We start from the raw sequence: 20,884 nt of genomic DNA on the forward strand, positions 1-20,884 counted from the left end.
GGTATTATCAATGTGATACATGGAGTTTTTGAACGTCATGTCTTTTTCGGATAAAGAGTTGGATCGAATATACTGTCCTCACAATGATGCCCTAGTCGTCACTCTCCGAGTCAAGGATTTTGACGTCAAGCGGATTCTGATTGACCAGGGTAGTTCATGTGAAATCATGTACTACGAGACATTTAAACAATTAAAGCTGCAAGACAAAGACTTGGCGCCTTCCGTATCTCCCCTAATTGGGTTCAACTCCATGCCAGAATGGCCCGTCGGCAAAATAATTCTTCCAGTTAGAGCAGGAAGCATGACAAAACAAGTAGAGTTCTGGGTATTGAAGGTCCCCTCCACTTACAACATTATCTTGGATAAAACATGGTTGCATGCCATGCGATTGGTGGCGTCATCCTACCGCCAAGTGATGCGGTTCCCCAACGACACCGGTATAATTGAAGAAGTCTATAGAGATCAGATCATGTCAAAGCAATGCTTCGTCACGGTGAATGGCAGCCGCGCTGCCAAAGGATACGTTCATTCGGTGGAAGAACCCGAAAGTAATGAGCTATTCGCAGATGTCGGCAAAGCGGTGGAGGACTTGGTAGAGGTAAAAATAGATGAAAAGAACCCGGATAAGTTCTTTTTGCTCGGTTCGTCGTTGTCCAGCACTGAGAGATTAGAGGTCTTGGAATTTTTGACCTCTAACATCGAAGTGTTCGCCTGGACACCTTACGACATGCCAGGCATTGATCCAAACTTCATCTGTCACCAACTCAATGTCCACCCATCCGCCAGACCAGTCATTCAACGCACTCGCAGATCGACACTTCACCATGCCGAAATAGTGGCAGAAGAAGTAAGTAACCTGCTGGAGACAAGAGCAATTAGAGAGGTGCACTACCCAAAATGGATCTCCAACACAGTCGTAGTGCCAAAGAAGAATGGCAAATGGCGTGTCTGCGTCGACTACAAAATAGTCAACAAGGCGTGCCCAAAAGATAATTTCCCTCTGCCACGGATAGATCAACTGGTAGACCTGACAGCAGGGCACAACCGACTTAGCTTTCTGTACGCATACAGAGGCTACCACCAAATCGCCATGCATGAGCCAGACCAGGAGGTCACATCTTTTACAACTTCAAGAGGACTATACTGTTACAAGGTCATGCCCTTTGGCCTAAAGAACGCAGGGGCAACATTCCAACGGATGGTCACCAAGATGTTTGAACCATTGTTGGGCAGAACAATGGAAGCTTACATCGACGACATGGTGGTCAAGAGCAAGGATGAGAATGACCATCTCAAGGACCTATTCGAGATGTTTGAGATCCTAAAGAAACACAAGTTGCGCCTTAACGCGTCCAAGTGTGCATTCGGAGTAGGATCTGGCAAATTCCTGGGCTTCCTTGTGACCAACCGAGGTATAGAAGCAGATCCCTCTCAGATCAAAGCAATCCAGGATTTGGAGAGACCAAACTCAGTCAAAGAAGTGCAGCATCTCACCGGCATGGCGGCTGCACTCAACCGGTTCATAAGCAGGTCATTAGACAGACTACGACCATTCTTTCAAGCATTAAAGGCCAAGTTTGAATAGGATGAAGAATGCGACCAAGCTCTGGAAAGCTTGAAGGAATATATGTGTTCCCCACCACTGCTTGTTACCCCAGTACTTGGAGAAGAACTCTTCTTGTACCTGGCAGTCTCTCAGCACGCAGTTAGCGCAGTGTTGGTTCGTGCAGAAGGAGTCCAACACCTGCCCATTTATTATGTCAGCAAGACAATGTTGGGAGCCGAAACCAGGTACTTGCCCTTAGAAAAATTAGCATTGGCCTTGATGATGGCCTCTAGGAAATTGGCACACTACTTTCATGCCCACACTATAGTTGTCCTCACAGCTTTTCCACTAAAAGCTTTGTTTGAGAGGGCAAACTTTTCTGGGCGAATCTTGAAGTGGGCAGTAGAGTTGGGACAATTCGACATCAAATTCCAACCTAGAACCGCAGTAAAAGCCCAATCTTTGGCAGACTTCGTCGCAGAGTTTACTCCAGGAAGTCATTATATCTGCCCAGTCGACCTAACTGAAACAACCGAACTAGGGATGGAAGTTGACGCCGGAATAGCGCAACCCCTAGCAGAAAGCACTCGGTCAGACTCCAAGGCAGACCAGACTAAAAACAGCAAGGAAGAAACAGACCAAGACCCACCAACAGTCCAATCAGATGGCGAGGGGCAGACAACAAGTATGGACCTTGAAGAAAACACCATTATTGACCCCACAACATCATCTGACCCCTCCACTTGCTGGAAGTTGTTCGTTGGAGAGATGTGGAAGCTCTTTGTGGATGGAGCATCCAACCGGCATGGTGCAGGACTTGGCATAGTCCTCATCTCACCAGCCGGCCTGGTTGTAGAGCAAGCAATCAACCTTGGCTTCCCAGCATCAAACAACGAAGTGGAGTATGAAGCGCTTCTTGCAGGACTCAAATCAGCATACTATATGAAGGCCACCGAACTAATGGTCTACAGCGACTCACAGTTGGTGGTAAACCAAATTTCAGGCGACTATGAAGCGAAAGATGAAAGAATGGCCAAGTACCAAGAATTGGTCAGAACAGAGATCAAGAAGTTTGATGTAGTAAGGATATAACAAATTGACAGGGAAGAAAACACCAGAGCAGACGAACTAGCAGGCTTTGCCTCAATGGCAGATACATCCATCCCTCATCCACTGCTCATCGACTACTTACCAAGACCAAGTATCGAGGACCCAGAAGCAGAAGAAGTATGCTGCACAGAACAAGGCCCCTCTTGGATGGATCCCATCATCTTGTTCTTAAAAGACGGCATCTTACCAGAAGAGAAAAAAGAAGCCAACAGAATAAGAGCGAAATCGCAGCGGTTTTGGCTATCCCTATCCTTGGCATTATACAAAAAGTCATTCTCAGGACCTTACCTAAAGTGTGTCCATCCCAGCAAAGTGGAAGCATTCTTGTTCGAAATACACGAAGGGGTGTGCGGAAGTCATCAAGGTGGAAGATCGCTAGCTTACAGGGCCATTTCACAAGGATACTGGTGGCCATACGTGCAGGCAGACTCAGAGAAATATGTAAAGAGGTGTGAGAAATGCCAAAAATTCGCACACCAAATACATCAACCAGCAAGAGAACTTCTACCATTAACTAGCCCATGGCCTTTCGCAATGTAGGGCTTGGACATAGTAGGACCACTTCCAACAACACCTGGCAACAGAAAATTCTTTCTCGCAGCAACAGACTATTTCACAAAATGGGTAGAAGCAGAAGCATTGGCATCGATCAAGGAAAAAGATGTGAAGAAATTCGTCTGACAGAACATCATCACTCGGTTTGGCATACCAAAAGCCCTAATTTCAGATAATGGCACTCAGTTCGACGGCAGAATCTTCAGAAGCTTTTGTGAAGAGTACAAGATAGAATTCTACAATTCTACACCGGCATATCCTCAAGCAAATGGCCAAGCAGAGGCATCAAATAAAATCGTCTTGGATGGACTGAAGAAAAGGTTAGAGAAGGCAAAAGGCAAGTGGGCGGACGAACTTCCTCATGTTTTATGGGCTTACCGCACCACACCTCGACGATCAACAGGAGAAACACCATTCTCCTTAGCCTACGGAATGGAAACAGTAATCCCACTGGAAGTTGACCTCCCCACAATTCGAAGCGAAAATTTTGATCCAGACTTGAATGGAGAAGCCATAGCATTGGAACTCGACCTTGTGGAAGAAAGAAGAGAAAAAGCACTGGTTCATATTGCCTCATACCAACAAGAGTTATCCAGAAAATACAACAAGACAGTACATCCAAGACAATTCAAGATCGGCGATTGGGTACTACGCAAAGTAATGCAAAACACCTTGATACCAGGAGATGGCAAGTTAGGGCCAAACTGGGAAGGTCCTTACAAGGTGGTTGGGTTAGCAGGCAAAGGGGCATACCACCTAGAAGACAAGGACGGCAAAGCAATCCCTAGGCCATGGAACACGGCCAATCTCAAGTTATTTTACTTTTAGCTTTTTTCTTTCAAACATATGTAATTTTTTCTTTCCTCAATAAAACAAGCAATTCTTTTCAGCATGAGTTGTTCTCTGTTAAAGTTAGATTAGATACATTGCAAGCATTTTATTCTAAGTTAGCTGGAAAAACTAACTTAGAGGTTGGCTGGATTAAACCAACACCTTCCTAAGCCCAGGATAAGGATCCAGGCTGCAGGACGTTTGGTCGGAATAACCAAACATTATTCTAAGTTGGCTGAAAAAACTAACTTAGAGGTTGGCTGGAATAAACCAACTCTTTGTACTCTTCAGCCGAAGTAAGGGTATGGCTGAAGAATGGTTGGCTGGAATAAACCAACTCTTTGTACTCTTCAGCCGAAGTAAGGGTATGGCTGAAGAATGGTTGGCTGGAATAAACCAACTCTTTGTACTCTTCAGCCGAAGTAAGGGTATGGCTGAAGAGTGGTTGGCTGGAATAAACCAACTCTTGTTACTCTTCAGCCGAAGTAAGGGTATGGCTGAAGAGCGGTTGGCTGGAATAAACCAACTCTTGGTACTCTTCAGCCGAAGTAAGGGAATGGCTGAAGAGTGGTTGGCTGGAATAAACCAACTTTTTGTACTCTTCAGCCGAAGTAAGGGTATGGCTGAAGAGTGGTTGGCTGGAATAAACCAATTCTTGGTACTCTTCAGCCGAAGTAAGGGTATGGCTGAAGAGTGGTTGGCTGGAATAAACCAACTTTTTATACTCTTCAGCCGAAGTAAGGGTATGGCTGAAGAGTGGTTGGCTGGAATAAACCAACTTTTTGTACTCTTCAGCCGAAGTAAGGGTATGGCTGAAGAGTGGTTGGCTGGAATAAGCCAACTTTTTGTACTCTTCAGCCGAAGTAAGGGTATGGCTGAAGAAGTGGTTGGCTGGAATAAACCAACTCTTTGTACTCTTCAGCCGAAGTAAGGGTATGGCTGAAATAGTAATTGGCTGGATTAAACAAACTCTGTGTACTCCTCAGCCGAAGTAATTATGTCGGCTAAGGAGTGGTTGGCTGATAAGCATGATTAGTTTGACTAGCAAAAACTGAGATAAAAGTTGGAAATAAAAAGATTATGGAAAAATCATTGCAAGTACAAATATACACATCAACCGAAGTAAGAGTTCAAGAACATTTTCATTCATCAAAAGGAAATTACAAAGGAGGGGCATAGCCCGGTTACAAAAGCAAAAAGTAACAAAAAAGAAAAGCAAAAGGAATCAGTTGAAAAGATTATCAATTTCGGCATCAAACGCAGCATCAGCATCAGCAACACGAAGACCGGTTTCAGGCGGGAGCTCGCTCTCAAGGGCAGTTTCGGTCGGAACCACGCTTTCACCTGGTAGTTCAATAGTCAGGTCTTCCACCGTGGGTTCCAACCGAACTGACTGATCCGCACTGACAACCGGAGTATCCTCAGAAGCGGAGTCTTCGTCAGAATCTGAGCCTTCAAGAAATTGTTGTTGCATTGCATTAGCATACTCCACAAGGGAGTTCGGTATGAAGTAGGCTGGAGAGTTGAAGACCTCGGTCTGTGGATCGTAACCGAGCTTCTCAACAGCTGCCCTCCAGCCGCACTTAAAGAACAGCTCCTTGGCGGCTTCGCACTGCTTAATATAAACATCCTTTGCCTTCTTGAAGCCTTGCTTTTCGGCTCCCTTTGCGCTCTCCTTCAGTTGGTTTATTTCGGTATCTTTCTTCTTTTCAAGCTTTACCAACTCGTGCAGATACTTGTCTTTCAGAGCGATGGCGGCCTTCTGCTTTTCGGCTTCGGCCAAACTAACCAGTCCGGCCAGTCGGCCGTTCTCAGCTTGTAGCTCGGCCATTTGCTTTCTGGCTTCTTCTAGCTCGGCCGCCTTCACTTCGGCTTCCGCCACGGCTTGACTTGTTGTTTTCCTGAGCTCTAGCACTTTCTTGTAAGTAATGTTGTTTTTTTGTAAGGCCTGACAAAACAAAGACTTCCCTTGAGCCGAAGTGAAAGTTGGAAAAATTAGACAGAAAAACGGACAGAGCTACTTACCAGAATCATGGACTTTGTTGAAGACCGGATGGCCTTCAATTCGGTGTTTAGTTGCTTTTGGTGGTGCTCCATATCTTTGGGGAGGCACACACTCTTGGCCAGGTTGAAGGCCAACTGGTGATCTTTGTCAGCAACAACCGAATCAGAATCTTGGATATCTTAGTCGTTGAAGGTAAGCTTTGGTGCCCAGCTGGTGGTAGTTCGGTTGCTAAGCTCGGGTTAGGGGCTCGGTGGCAGGCTCGGTGGAAGAGCAGCTTCGTCTTCATCAACCAAGCTTTGTTCAGTTTCGGCAGTCCGGGCGCGCTTGGTTCGGCGAGATGAGGACGGTTGTTGAGTAGGAAGGGCCACCACCGCTTCTTGGGTTTGACTTGATGGTGGTACTTCGGCCCTGTTGGTTTCGGTTAGAAGCGCCCTTACTTTGTTCTTTTTGGCCATCTCCTCTTCAGCAGTTAGTGGAATTAGTCGAATTTGTGGTAAGGTTGGGTCCGGCTCTGGTGCGTCTTCAAGAAGAAAATCAGTCACTTTCGCTTTTCGGCGACCGCTGTATCTATAGGTCGGCTCGAATTTAAGCAACTTGGCCTAACTACGTTCTGGATACCGTAGTGCGGCACGCAAAGTTGCTAGGTTTGGATAGCTGTATAAAGAATGGAGGTGGGCGGAATCTGCGAAAAAAGACAATTGTTAGTTTGGCTGAAAGATTGAAAAACCGAAATATAAAAATAGCAAGCAAAAAAAAAAACCGAAGTACATTTACCGGGCTCTCATTTTTTCCAATTTATACGTCGGCCAGGAATCCGGGCTTGGAGATCCTCGAAGTTTCCAGACACCCAAAAGAAGTCGTCGTCATTTAAGTCTTTATCCGGTGTATGTTTTATTATCTTCTCTCGGCGACGTCGTATTCTTAAATAATAGACCCACCCATCTTTTTTTGAACCAATGGAATATTGGTGGAAGATTTCGGCAAGGCCAAGGTTTAGTCCGGCTTGGCGGTTCAGTTCGGCTATTCCCATTATTATGCGGTATGAATTGGTGGATAGTTGGGTTGGGCATAGTCTAGTTTGCCTAAGAAACTCACAAATCAAGGGTTGGATTGGAAATCGCAGTTCAGTTTCAATAATGGATAAGAGGGTGAAGGGAACAAAGCCTTCATTATCCAAGGGAATGACATCTTTTTCGGCTAACGACAAGTGGACGTCGTCGGGTATGTTGTAGTCTTTTCTGAATTCGGCTAGGCCGCCTGGAGTGTCTACTAGATACCTATACTTCCCCATCTATGGTATAAATTATGAATAAATTAGATCGGTGCAAAAGTTGTGCTCAGTAGCTCGGTTGAACGCACGAAGGAGTGCCTGGGCAACCTAAGTCTGCAAAGTAGAAAACAAAGGGGTTAAGCACAGATCATTGGACCGTGCTACAAATTAAAAGCAAGGTAAAAGGGCCCTACTTCAGCTTTGTGGACAGGTTCTATCTCGGTTCAGCAAAATACTTGGTAGTTTGGATTGAACATAGGGTACGCAAGATCGGTTTTTGTATAAAGTTGGTTATCTCGGTTTGAACTGTGGGTTTTGTTACTTAGGTTGAGCCTCTAGGGGCAGCTTTCTGAGTTTGGTTTAGAAACTAAGAAAGCTAGCTTAGCTCCAAAGGCTTAGCTCGGTTGAAGACCGAGGTTCCTAGTTTAATGTGTTCAAACTTCGTTCGGTAATCTTATTTCGGCTAAAGTGAATCAGAAGTTGGTTATTTTTTGAAGCTGCTGTTATTTCTACGAGTTCTAGTTCGGTTATTTTCTAAATTGATCTACCTATATAGCACAAAACAGTATCCTAGTTCGGTTGGGACAAGTTTTTGGATCAAAGACTAGTCTTCTACAGGATATTGCATACACGCACGAGTTCAGTAAAGTTTTTTCATGGAAGCACAGAGCAAAGTAAAATGGAAGGAAATGTTTTGCAAAAACACAAAAAAACAGAACACATAGAACGAATACAATAAGCAAACAAAGCAAAAAGGATAGGCTTGCTTACCAGATTAAAGAAACACTGAAGATGGAAAAACAGCAGCAAAGTCAGTCTCTTCAAATGCAACGGAAGAACAGCAAGAACACAGGAACACAGGATGGAGAGAGAAGAGATGTAGCAATGGAATGGTTAATCTGGAATATAGAAGGTGTTTTGTATAAAAGAGAGGACGAAAGAGAAAAAACGGGAACTGTTCAAATTTTTCGTAGTACGAGGGTGGCGTGACAGCTGCCCCCAACCTATCAGAGTCTGCCACGTGTCATTGGAAAGGGAAGCGTTACAGTCGCTGTGATTGAAGAGACGTTTTGACCGGACAAAACAGAGCCCGGATTAAAATTAGCTCGGCTTAAAGGCTTAAGAGTTTTTAGCTCGGCTGAAGAGGCTAAAGGGTTTTTAGCTCGGCTGGAAAGGCTTAAAAACTCCAGCTCGGCTGGTAGACTGGTAATCCCAATCATGCTGTGCAGATGGAATTAAGGGGCAATTGAGAGGGTAATTTTTGGTGAAAAATTGGCCGAGCTGTGAGATGGACTTTGTGGCCCACAGTACGAAGGACTGGGTAAAAAGGCCGTAATGTTACTCCGGCCCAAGAGAGATATAGTTACTCCGGCCCAAAAGAGATAAAGTTACTTCGGCCCAAGATGATGTAAAGCTACTCCGGTCCGGAGGGAACTTGGAGTTAGTCCGGTCTCAGAATTAGTCCGGTCACGACGTATTATGGTTAGATCGGTCAGAGCTTTGCTACTCGGAAGCTCGGTCTAAACACACCATGATTTGTACATGAGAGAACTGAGATAAGGATGGAGTAAAAGGTGAAACCGAACTAAGGATAGTTTGGCCTACTCTGTGGCTCAGCATAGCCAATTTTATTTCGGTCATATGGTAGTCCGGCCATGGTAAAAACCATCTCACTTGATTTAAGCAGTGAGGGGGGTGTTGGAGGATAAGCATTATCCTTCAGGAATATGAATCCTAGAAGGACTCTGCATGGAGGAATAGAAGTCCTACTAGGATTACGCCATACGAAACCTATAAAAGCTCACAAACATCACCTTGGAGGAGGTAACACACAACTTTGCTTTCTGAATACTCAGAGCTTTGTTTATTTGCCGAGCTTGCTGACTTAGGCATCGGAGGGGTTTCCGGCACACACCCGCCGGCTAGCTCACGTTTGTGTTTTCAGGTGATAAAGTGACGTCGTACGGAGGAGCGCAGACTTAGTCAACAGGATTATACGAGAAAGTATATTTCTTTCCCGTACAAATAGTGTTTGGAATTTGAAAAAACTTTGGCTCAAAAATAAAAATAGTGTTTTAAAATAACATATTACCTCCCCATTATAAATAAAGAGGCCACACTACATCTTTCTTCCCATTAAAATAACAACATATTACCACCACACTTTAACTTCATCTTTCTATCTAACTTAAGTTCGATCCAATATGGCTATGATAAGAGGTGTAATCGGAGAGACTCTAAAGGAAGTTTTGGTTAATTGCATTTTGAAATCAGATTTGTGTGAATTGAGTTTTGAAATTATTCAATATTTCTCTGTGTGACGCAAAAATTTCAATCTTAGAAGTGGGATTATGATTGCATTTTTTGTGCTATTGCTTGTGGTTGTACTATGTAAGAACACACATAAATTCCTTTTTGTTTTTCTATTGACATTCAAGTGAAAGTATTAATCTATTGATGACACACATATATATCAAAGACAATTAATATTCTCACTTATATGTTCTTTCAAGATTGTTATGAGTACATTGAAAAATTCTATCGACAGTAATAAAATACAAGTAGTGTTTTACTTTTATTTTTATTGATTGTAAAAGTAATATAAGTTAGTGGAAGTTTATGTCCAAAGAAACAAAATGAATAGTCAGTTCAAAACTTATTTAAGTTATTACAGAGTGTTTTAAGAAAATGGTTAAAAGTTAATTTTTTTTTTATTTTTTGACTTTTTTTTTTTTTTTTTGTGAGAGAGAAGTGGATTAAAAGCTGGGAGGTAACTTTTAACTCACTTCCCAAAATATGCCTATATGGGAATGGATTCTCTTTGTATTATTATTCTTCATATTTCTCAATATTATATTTTATAAATCCTATTTTAAGTTTATAATTTGAATAGTTCATCACATAAATTTCATAATAAAGATCAACTGTATCAAAAATTAATTTTATCAGATATAAATAAATAAATAAACAAATAAATAATATTTTATTTGATAAAATAGACATATACATCAAATTTTATCTACAACAATGATACATCCTTCTAAAATTTAGAGCTAATAAGATAGAAAGTCAAATAAAATAAAATAAAATAAGATCAAAATATCACATCCTAATACACATTAGAGGTATTAAAACTTACAAATTAAAGTTTCAAAATATTTTTGTTTTATCTATATAATAATGGAGGGCTGTTTTTGAATTCAAGGGGTGAATGTTTACGTGTCAAAAGGTGGATCATTAAGGCTAAGGTTTAGGGGTTGTTTGGAGTGTCCTAAATAAGTGTACTTTTTGTCTTTTTGGATTAAAAATTGAGGTTAAAAATATAGATGTTTGGGTTAACTTTTTGACTTTTTATGGAAAAATGTATAATAAAAAATTGTAAAAATTAATTTGTAGGGAAAAATTCGAATTGGGAGTTGTGCAGCCGTAATTTTTGACTTTTGATGAATAGTGTTAACTTTTTAACTTTTTAAGTAACTTTTTGTCTTTTTATCTTTTTTGAAAGATCCCAAACTTGCCCTTAGTTTGGGAAGAGTAAATAAGTGCACTTTTTGACTTTTTATAAAATATGGGTTGGGTTTGTGTTAGGTTTGAAGTGATATATTAGAGAGGTGATGTGACTTAAATAAGATGATGTGACTTAAATAGGATAGTGACTTTTTTTTCTTTTTTCAATCTTCCCAAACTAAGCCTAAGTTTGGTAACTCAAAAATAATTCATTTTTTTATCTTTTTTTTCATCACATCATCTTTCTATTATTTTACACATTTTTTCAAAAAAAATAAAAAATACATTTATTTAAATCATCCTAAAAAAACTCATAAATTGCTTCAATCCAAGAGTTCATTTATCCTGCAAAGACATTTCAATTGTTGAGATCAATATTATTCACTTTAAATGGTTCAGATTTAGCCCTTTGCTCTTTCTCTCTCCTCTTTCATCTGTGCCCCTCTTTCTCATTTCAGAGAAATCCCTTCTGTTTCATACGCTCCTCTGTCTCTCTCCTCTGCTCTCGCGACGACACCGCCACTCACCGACTACCGACCACCTCTCCTCGCCTCTTGCTGTCTTCTCTTCTCTCGACCACCGACTCTCTTCTCTCGTCCTCCTGTTTCGCCTCTCCTCTTGCGACGACATCGCAACCATGCAGAGGTAAACTACAACTTACAAATTTGCAAGTGATATTTTTGTGGGTTTCTCTCCTCTTGGAAGTCTCACTTGATTTTTTCTTTACGGGGGTTACGTGTATTTTGATTTATGAAGGCTCTATGTGTATTTTTTCCTTTACGAAGTTTCTCTCTTCTTGCAATCCGTGAAGGCTTTATGTGTATTTTTGGTTCATGGGTTTTGGTTGATTCTTATGGGTTTTGAGGATTTTATTGGGTTTTAGAGATTTTGGACTCTCTGTATTTTTGGTTCTTGCTTGAGTTTGGTGATGGGTTTCTGATATGTTCTTTTTAAAATGGGTTTGAGAATTTGAGTGTTTTTTTTTATTAAAAAATTGCTGAAATTTTGGGAAATTTTGGTTGATTGTTTAGTGACAGTACTGTTCATGGATTTTTCCATATGGGTTTTGAATGTTTTTATTCAGATTTGGATTTGATGATTGACATTGTTAATGGGTTTTTACTTTTCTTTTTTGATTGAATTGGTCACTTTGAATATTTTAGTTGAGAATGTTATGGGGTTTGAGTGGATTCTTTGATGATTTTTTTATTTTATTTTATTTTTAAACTTCCTTTACATATTTTTGTGGGTTTCTCTCCTCTTGGAAGTTTCACTTGATTTTTTCCATTACAGTGGTTATGTGTATTTTGATTTATGAAGGCTTTATGTGTATTTTTTCCTTTACATAGTTACTCTCCTCTTGCAAAGGTTCCTGGCGTGAGTTTACTCTCTCTGTCAGGTTGGGTTTTTCTATTGGGTTTTCTCCCTCTTTGATCTTTTGCGGGTTTTCTATTGGGTTTATTGGGGTTTTCTATCTGTGTAAAATGTGATATGATCTGGAATTTTTTTATTGGATTTATTGGGGTCTTCAGGCTGAATTTGGGGCTTATTTTTATTTCTTGTTCTCTGAGAACAGAAACTGAACCAAATGAAAGCTTAAGAGCATTTTTTTTTCTTTTGGTTTCACCCAAACATGCAAATGAAAGCTGGACCATGCTGAGTCATTTCCACCAATTGAAAGCTTCAGAGCATTCTTTTTGTTTTGTTTTTTTTTTCTCTTTTTGATTCACTCACAAAAAGAAAAACAGAGTGTCCTTTGTTTATATGGATTTCAGATTTGTTTTGTTTCTATGCTAGAGTTTGATTTGTGTTAAATCATTGAGTTTGATTTGTGTTTTTTTTAATTAATCCACATTATCATCATCACTTTGTTTAATTTTAATTTTAAAATTTAAAAAAAAAATTCGGAGGATTGCTCCGCTGGACCAAAATCAAAGTGTCGGTCATATTATATAGATTTCATATTTGTTTTGTTTGTACTTAACAATCAGATTTGTTTTGTTTCTATGCTAGAGTTTGATTTGTGTTAAATCATGGAGTTTGAGCTTTAAGATTTTCTAAAAACTTTCTAAGATTTTTTTTACAATAAACTTTCTAAGATTTTCTATTTTTGGAATCATAAATATTCTTTTAAAATTTTGAAAATATTTGTTTGAGTTTTATTTTTGTCAAATTTAAAAATAAATAAAGTCTAAAAATGAAATTAAACAGTGTGAGAGTATGGACCTGTTTCACGTGGAATGGAATCAAACAGTGAGTGTAATATTTATTTTTTTGTTTGTTTCTATTTTGAGTTAAGACTTTTTTGAATCGGTATAAATATTTGTTAGTCCATAAATAAATCTGTAGCTTTTACCAAAAAAATTCTGTCATGTTTGGTTGGTGAGAAAGTGGAGGAAATAGTTCATAAATATTTTTTAGCCTCAAATTTTTATTTTATTTTATTTTTGTTGAGTTTTCTTTGACTAATCATAGATTACTGTGTAATTTTGAGATTCTTTTGGCTAATCATTAGTTTATTTTTTATATCTCTTTTTAAATTTTTTTTTTCTTTTTATTCACTTATTTTATTTACACTGTGCCTGTAGGCACGGTCATACACAAGCACGGGATTTTTGATCAGAGATACATTTTGTTTCAATGATTCAGATTGTTTCATCCAAAATTCAACGGTTGAGATGCCTTTCATTTCTGCCCAAAATATGCTCCGATTATCTACATTTGTTATAGAAAGACTCAAAGTATCTATAATTCTTCGAGGGCAATGAGTTTGCCATTTTACTGTTTAAATTTGTTTGTTTGTCTTCCATTTGTTTTCTTTTATTTTTGTTTATCATTTATGATGTTTTATATGAGTGCATAGAATTTACAAGTGGCACACAAATTTAAAGGCCAAGTCATAAAGTTGATTCCTAAGAAAGGCCTTGATAACCATTATTGGACCGTTTTTTCTTTTTTATCAACTTTGTTTGGTTGATTTTTTTTTTTTTTTTTTTTTTTTTTTTTTTTCCCCCTTTTTGATCATAACTTTGTTTAGTTGAATTTGAACAAGCCAAAATTGCACTATATGTTTCTCAGAGAGCACATAACATTATTTAAAGTGCAACTTTGTTTTTTGTACTGTTGGACATTGTCAACTTGGTTACCAATCACTAAGATTATATTCTTTTCTAATTTGAGCCGAAGTTCAAATGAAACCAACCTCTTCAATTAGAACAAGAAGATTGATAACTTGGGTAAGAATAATAGTGATGCTATAAGAAAGGAACAATTTTCTCCAAAATTATTTTGTGAATAAATTTTCCATGTACTCTATAAAAGATTGGACAGGAGAAGATTAATCCCAATATTATTTCCTCTGTGACTTTAGGCACGGGCATACACTAGTGCATATATATATTGGGGCCGGCTCTTGATTATGCCTCTCGCTAGGTCCAGAGGCAGTGGCTTTTTTTTATTCCAGACCCTAACAGGTTGGGCCAAGATGGGTTTCCTTTGTCTAATAGTAGCACTGACTTTGATGATTATTGTGAGGAAAAATGCAATATTTAGAAATGATAAATTGTTTAAAAAGTTTAAAAAGTAGGCTACCCTAGTGGCAAATTGTTTAAAAAGTTTCCAGAACATTGATAAATTTCGTGTGTTAATTTTGCAAAACAAGAAGTTTATAAGCTGTATTAAATCGTTATGGCAGTGGAAATTTTTTGACAATGGGATTTATTTAGGTGCTCCTGCTGTTTTAGGCGTGGACAATAACCACACAAATTTGTTGGTTACTGATTCTAAAGTTCATCTGAAACTGAATCAAGGGAATGTTAGTTAACATTGATGCCATGTATTTCAGAGTTCAATGTAATAATTGTGAGCATTGCTAATGTAGGTTGTAGGTTTGTAAGGGTGACTAAAATTTGGTTGGGGATGGCTTGCGGGATAGTATTACCGGTTTTCTTCTGGTCCAGCTAAATATGGATCAGAATTTAACACTAGGAAATTTGGAACTACAGATAATTGGAAGAAAAGAAGAAAATAAATAAGATAAAGAATGAAATGATGTTGAGGAAGTAGGAAACTCTGGTAACCATGTATTTGGTTCCTCATGGCGGAGTTAAGGTTATCACACTCACTAAAGAAAGCTTTTTAAGTTGTATATTCTCAATTAAACATTTCTGAAACTTCAAAAACATTGAAATCTTTCATGTTCACTTGTAAACCCTATTGACTTAGTTAACGTAGACAACCTTACTAGTTCATTAGTGTAGACTGTAGTGTGTGGAAAACTCCCCTAATAGAGTAATGGGAACACTGGCGTGCTATAACATTAGCCTAAGCATTAGGCACCATTCTCACAAAGCTTTTGCGATTCTAGTATCACAATCACTTTCTCTTAGACAAAAAATTCTTGAAATGGCACAGGACCCTTATTTCTAGTGTTAGCGTCCTAAAACTTGTCTTCCATACTCGTCTAGGTTGATAATCATGACATCAAGAGTGCAATTTTGATGATGTTTCACAAGGAGTGGGCAAGATCATGTATGAGATGTCATGGTAGAAAACAAGAGTCACTAATTGGAAGGCCAGGGTTTCTTGCTTATGTTATTGGCAGAGGCATTGGTGAAGTTAAGTGCATTTTGGGGTTTTGCAGGTCATATTGCACATGTAGTCACCAACCAAAGTAATTGATTGCCAAAGGTCATTTGGGCACTTGTAGTGGGATGGTGGAAAGGTGGAGTTGAAAAGACTGTTTACAAGGTCCAATTGTACAGTTTCCCCCCTCTCCCCCCCCCCCGGGGATAATTGGGTATCCGGGTAAAACCCCAATAAGAAAAGGTAGAAAAATGACATTTTTCTTGTATTATCTTTCCAAATGTTCCTTGCTAAGCTTTCAATCCTTTCTAAATCTTAAAATATCTTCAAATATTGTAGTTGAAACCTTGAACCTTACTTATCAAAAAGAAGGGGGAAAAAAGGAGGAAAGGTCTGCTGGAAAAGACAACAAAAAATCCTATAAAGTGCAAGAAAATAGTTCGAGTGCTTTTTTGTACTTGGCTGTCGGGAGTCCATACTATTGCTGAAATTTATCTTGCAATATGAACCTAGGCAAAGGTGAGAAGGCTCGCATTGGTGGTCTTGGACTCTTGCAAAAACCGTGTTAGACTATAATCTGCGTATTTTGACTCTTCAATATCTCACCAAATTTCAACAAACTATACTACTATCAGCTTTATTTATGTCTTCTTTCGTAATCATTTAATGATGAAATTCAGCCACTATAGTTTTTTTTTTTCCCCTGTACATATTTTTGACCAGAATCAACTTATCTCATCAGGTATACATATTGACATCTACAAGATGAGGAAATCCACAGCAGTTGAGAAGATTCTCAGCGGTCCATATTTTCTAAACGATTGCATCATTGAATTTTATTACAGTTATCTTCCTTCGTGTTATCCTTCCGAGGAGATCCTACTGTTTTTACCTTCAATTGCTTTCTGGATAGCAAACTGCCCAGACATCGAAAGCCTCAAGGATTTCATAGAACCCCTTAATCTCTCCAGTAAGAAACTGGTGATTTTTCCTGTCAATAACCACGATGACGTGACGGAAGCCGAAGATGGGAACCATTGGAGCTTACTTGTGTTTGAGAGAAACTCAAATGTATTCGTGCATCATGATAGCTATGGAGGACTTAATGCTGGGCATGCCAAACAGCTTTACAAAGCTATTGTTGGATATATGGGGATCTCCGATATGGTATCAAGCTTGTACATATGTTGAGTGCTCTAAAACCCCACAGCAAGTGAATGGCTACAATTGCGGTCTATACGGTGCAGCTATTGCGAAAGCTATATGCAGCTGGTATGAAAGCAAAAGTGAACCAAATGATGATGATGGGTTGTGGTTTTCTACAATGAATGAGCCGGTTTATCCATCTGTTGTTGATGAGATGCGCACAGTAATTTTGGGGCTAGTAAAAAGCTTAATGGCCATGAAGTGAAAATCTTGAATTGCATTGGTGTGTGTTCAAGATTCAGAAATTGCAAGTCTTTTTTTCCTGCGACTGTTAGAATAAATTATAGATTTTAACTTAATAGATTATAGTTTATAGTTGGATTATAAATTTAAGTTTTAGAGAGTAGTGTTTGTTTAAGTAAGTTATAAAATGACTTTTTTGTCGTGTAATTGTCTTTTTTACCCTTATTAGTTGTAGAGATTCAGGAATAGAAGAAAAATGAGAGATGGACCCTTTATACAAGAGCATGATGGTAATATTTGAAAAATGAGGAGATATTTAAGTGAATTTTCGGTGGAAAGCAGCTTCTGTAAGCAAAAAGCTTACTAACCTAGGGATGGCAATGGATAACCTACCCTGTGGGTATCCATGGAGACCCAACCCAAATACATGGGTTTTCCCCTCTTTTTCTTATCCATTGGGTAGGGTAGGTGATATTCTTTAAATATCCACAGGGGATGGGTTGGTGATGGATACTCACTAATTTCTCCATATGTTTTTTTTTTTTTTTTTTTTTTTTAAGATTCACAACTAAAACTAAATATACATTCAATCTTTTTTCTTTTTTTTATTTATTTATTTTTTCAGGTTCATAACCAATTTTTTATTTTTTTTTTTTTTATTTTTTTTTTTTTTTAAGATCCACAACCAAAGCTAAATATACCTCCAATCTTTTTTTATTTTATTTTTAAGGTTCACAACCATTTTTTTTTTTAATTTTTAAGATTCATAACAAAAGCTAAATATATATTTAATTTTTTTCCTTTTTTTTAATTTTTTTTAAGGTTCACAACCATTTTTTTTTTTTTTTTTAAGATTCACAACTAAAGCTAAATATATATTTAATTTTTTTTTTCTTTTTTTTAAATTTTTTTTTTAAGGTTCACAACCATTTTTTTTTTTTTTTTTTTAAGATTCACAACCAAAGCTATACATTCAATCTTATTTTATTTTATTTGGCTCAACAATAAAATCAAATACACATTAATTAACATTGTCACATTATTCTTGTCAAATTTTATGCATATCTAGAATTTTTTAAATTTATTTAAAAAAAATTAAGGACATTGTCTAGTGTAGGTTTCGGTTTGCTTTTCTATGTTATTTTATTTTGTTGTGTATTGTAATTTTCAGAATGGTTTGCTTGTTCTGAAATTTCAATTAACGAGTATGAATCTATTTGTTTTATGTTATCACACAATTTATACAATATATATATATATATATATATGAATGTATTTGAAAATAAGGAAATTGTAGAGAATCAAAACAAGCATGAGTTGTGATTGGTTAGAAATGATGGGTACATAGATTTATTTGCTAGAAAAACAAAAAGGGGATACAAAGTCATACTAAATAATTTTTTTTAAATTAAAAGAATTTTTCTTAGTTATGAACAGATTTAACTGAAATCAGCTTGTTTCCCAATATTATGCTTCATTTATTTAGATAGAAAATATTTTTTAATGAAAAATATTTTTTATAAAAAAAATTCAAAATATATTTTTTTATATTTGGTGGTGGTGGTGATGGAACGAAGGTGAAAGTAGAAATTGTTACATAGTGGTGGGGTGATGGCGGCAGTGATGATGGTAGTGGCTATGGTGATGGTAGTGTGACAGTGAAAGTGAGAATAGTGGTGATGGTGTTGTGAAATTAGTAAAAATTTAATTGAAAAAATATTTTTTGTTTTTTAAAAGTAACAAACAACAAAATTCGTGGGGGACTAAAGGAAGAAGATGGAGGATGGATTGGGTGTGGTAATGCATAGATATCTTAAAATGAGTGGTTCAGATTTGTTAAAGGTATAATTAGATTTTGGATAAATTAAAATGAATTGTTCAAATTTGCTAAGAGAAAGATGGTTTAATGTCTAAATTGTCCGTGGCTAACAATTCCTTATTTATGCCCTGATGCAATTTAATATGAGTCTTATAACACTTTCTTCAAACAAACTTTTTGATTTTCTCAAAATTATATATTTGATTATTATAAAACAAACTTTTTAATTAATTAATTAATGTGTATTTGATTTTGTTGTTGAACCAAATAAAATAAAATAAGATTGAATGTATATTTAGTTTTTGTTGTGAACCTTAAAAAAATAAAAAATAAAATAAAAAAATAAGTTGTTAACATTAAATATATTAAAAAAGAAAGAAAAAAGATTGAAGGTATATTTAGCTAAAACCTTTATAAAAAAAAGACAAAAGAAAAACAAGAAGGTTGTTAACATTAAATATATTAAAAAAGAAAGAAAAAAGATTGAAGGTATATTTAACTTTTGTTGTGAACCTTAAAAAAAAAAAAAAAATAAATAAATAAATAAAAATTGTTAACATTAAATATATTAAAAAAAAAAAGATTGAAGGTATATTTAACTTTTGTTGTGAACCTTAAAAAAAATAAAAAATAAAAAAAAATAAAAAAAATTGTTAACATTAAATATATTTAAAAAGAAAGAAAAAAGATTGAAGGTATATTTAGTTTTTGTTGTGAACCTTAAAAAAAAAAAAGAAAAAAAAGTGGTTGTTAACATTAAATATAAAAATTAAAAATGGGGATTAAAGTGGGTTGGGGAAAATCCATACCCATTAAAAAATGGGGAGGGTGGTACCCATGGGGAATGGGGAATGGGGAAAATTTATTATAGGGGAATGGGGATGGGGAATTAATATCCACCCCATTGCCCCCCATTGCCATTCCTATACTAACCTGCCTTTTCAAATCCACTTGTAACTTGACATTAAATTAACTGAAATAAGCTTATGTTGTTTCACCATAAGCTTATGTTTTTAATAATAGTTTAGATAAATCATAATATCACAGCAAATTTTAATTTGTATTATGGCACATTAGGGTGATCATGGATTCGTTCAACCTGTCTAATTCGATGGAACTGACCTAACTTGATTGATTTTGGGCAGATGCGTGTTTTTCGGTGGACGAATACAGATTAAATATTTTAAAATTTACGAATACAATTCTGATGGCAAATTAACCATCCTGCATGTATATGAACTCAATTTGTCTGTAGATGAACTTAAAAAAAAAAAAACTTAAAATAAAAATAATAAAAATATATATTTTTTGTGAAAATGAAAAACAATATCTTAAAAATGTGTGGTGACATGGTCTATTATAGACAAATAATACATATTTTTTCAAATTACTAGTCATTGGAGATCGTAAAAGTTATGAATTATAATTCAAAAAAATGTCCAAAATTTGTAAAGTCCAAACTGCCAAATCGATTCTATCTATCTGCCAACCCGCACGGTCTACTCTAACCCGCATTTGCCAAACAGGTGGATGGATACGGATTGATTTTTTTTAATTCGTCTAATTTTAAACAGATGGTGGATGGGATGTCACCCAACCCAACTTGATCCGTGATCACCCCCTAATGGTAATAGTGTATGTTGATGCTTGTGTATAAATATTTATAAATTCAATCAGTATTAAGTAATTATGTAATTTTATGTGAAAAATTGGTCATAATTTAGATGAATTTTATCCTACAAACTCAATTACAATTGGATTCAAATGGATTGGACAATAGGTACCGCTTCTTACACCAAGACCACTAGTTTCTCCACCACCATCACCACTGTTATCATCGTCGCCACTCCCTATCGTCATCTCAACTCCACTAATATTACTATTCTATCACCGCCGTTGTCACTTCCTATATCACCACCGTTACTACAACCACCTTACTACCACATTCATCTTCATTTTCAAAATTATCAAATTTTTAAATGAATCAAGTATATTTTGTTAATAACATATTAGAGTGCAATGGTTAGCCTTATGGAAGAGTAGTTTGGTCATCATTTAGTCTAATTAGAAAAAGACTTGAGTTAATAATTTTTTTTAATTATGTTATACTAGTAAAAACTTATAATAAGGGAGTTTCAACAAAATTTTTATTAAATTAATCAATATAACTACAAAAGTAAAATAAATAAATAAAATCATAGCTTAATTTATTGATAATTCGACTTTCTTGTAACTACATATTGAATCTAGGTCAAATTAAATTTTTCC

The 20,884-nt window shown here is 36.8% G+C and overlaps 1 pseudogene across 1 annotated transcript; it reads left to right on the plus strand.

The window, feature by feature from the left end:
• The first annotated feature begins 11,175 nt into the window (after positions 1-11,175).
• LOC114294735 (NEDD8-specific protease 1-like) lies at positions 11,176-17,004 on the plus strand (annotated as a pseudogene). Its single transcript, XR_014350434.1, has 3 exons — positions 11,176-11,469; positions 15,748-15,927; positions 16,151-17,004. The product of XR_014350434.1 is annotated as an NEDD8-specific protease 1-like (transcript).
• Positions 17,005-20,884: the final 3,880 nt, after the last annotated feature.

The sequence above is a fragment of the Camellia sinensis genome, chromosome 14, assembly GCF_055761805.1.
Source record: "Camellia sinensis isolate YWXY chromosome 14, ASM5576180v1, whole genome shotgun sequence".
NCBI classification, from domain to species: Eukaryota; Viridiplantae; Streptophyta; class Magnoliopsida; order Ericales; family Theaceae; genus Camellia; species Camellia sinensis.